Source organism: Penaeus monodon, chromosome 20 (genome assembly GCF_015228065.2).
Source record: "Penaeus monodon isolate SGIC_2016 chromosome 20, NSTDA_Pmon_1, whole genome shotgun sequence".
NCBI lineage: Eukaryota > Metazoa > Arthropoda > Malacostraca > Decapoda > Penaeidae > Penaeus > Penaeus monodon.
In genome coordinates, this window is record NC_051405.1 from 19441319 (window position 1) to 19441942 (window position 624).

Here is a 624-nt window from a genome sequence, read left to right on the forward strand (position 1 = left end):
GTGTGTCATTCATGCTTCAGAGAGATTGGTAGAATGCTGCAGAGTCCAGTTTGGGGCAATATGTAAGGAAACAGTAAATACGAATAGAGGAAAAACAAGAAATAAAAAAATGTAAAAAAAATATTTATCAAAGGAGAGAGAGAATTGGAGAGGTAAAATCACAGAGAATGATGAATAGAGCAGGAAGGTAAAGAAAGTGAAAATAAAATCCACTGAATAGGGAGGAAGGCTGAGGCAAGGACCTTGGCGGTGTTGGAGTGATTAATGACTTGAGGAAAGGGGAGCAAGAGGAAGGGAGAAGCGAGGAGAACAAAGCTAAAGAGCAGACTGAAAGAAAGAAGAAAGGGGAGTCCCGTAGATAGGAGAGACTGGCCGTGTGTAAAAGAAATATGAAATGAGAAACAGATGCGATAATCAAAACAAAGTGTGTAACAAGATGTAACTCGAATAATAAGGTTATACATAAAACGATAAATACCATAATATGAAAAAAATTCGAAATAAAGGTTTCAAGAAGTTAGCCGTTACAAAACAGGGGATTAAACCATTATAGGTAAAAAAATAAGAAGAAACAAATATACAATGATTAATCCCTAAACGAAGACGATACTCTGATTCTACACT

General features: G+C 36.1%; 1 pseudogene; it reads left to right on the top strand.

The window, feature by feature from the left end:
• Positions 1-624, top strand: part of LOC119585940 — a 25970-nt pseudogene that overhangs the window by 8104 nt on the left and 17242 nt on the right.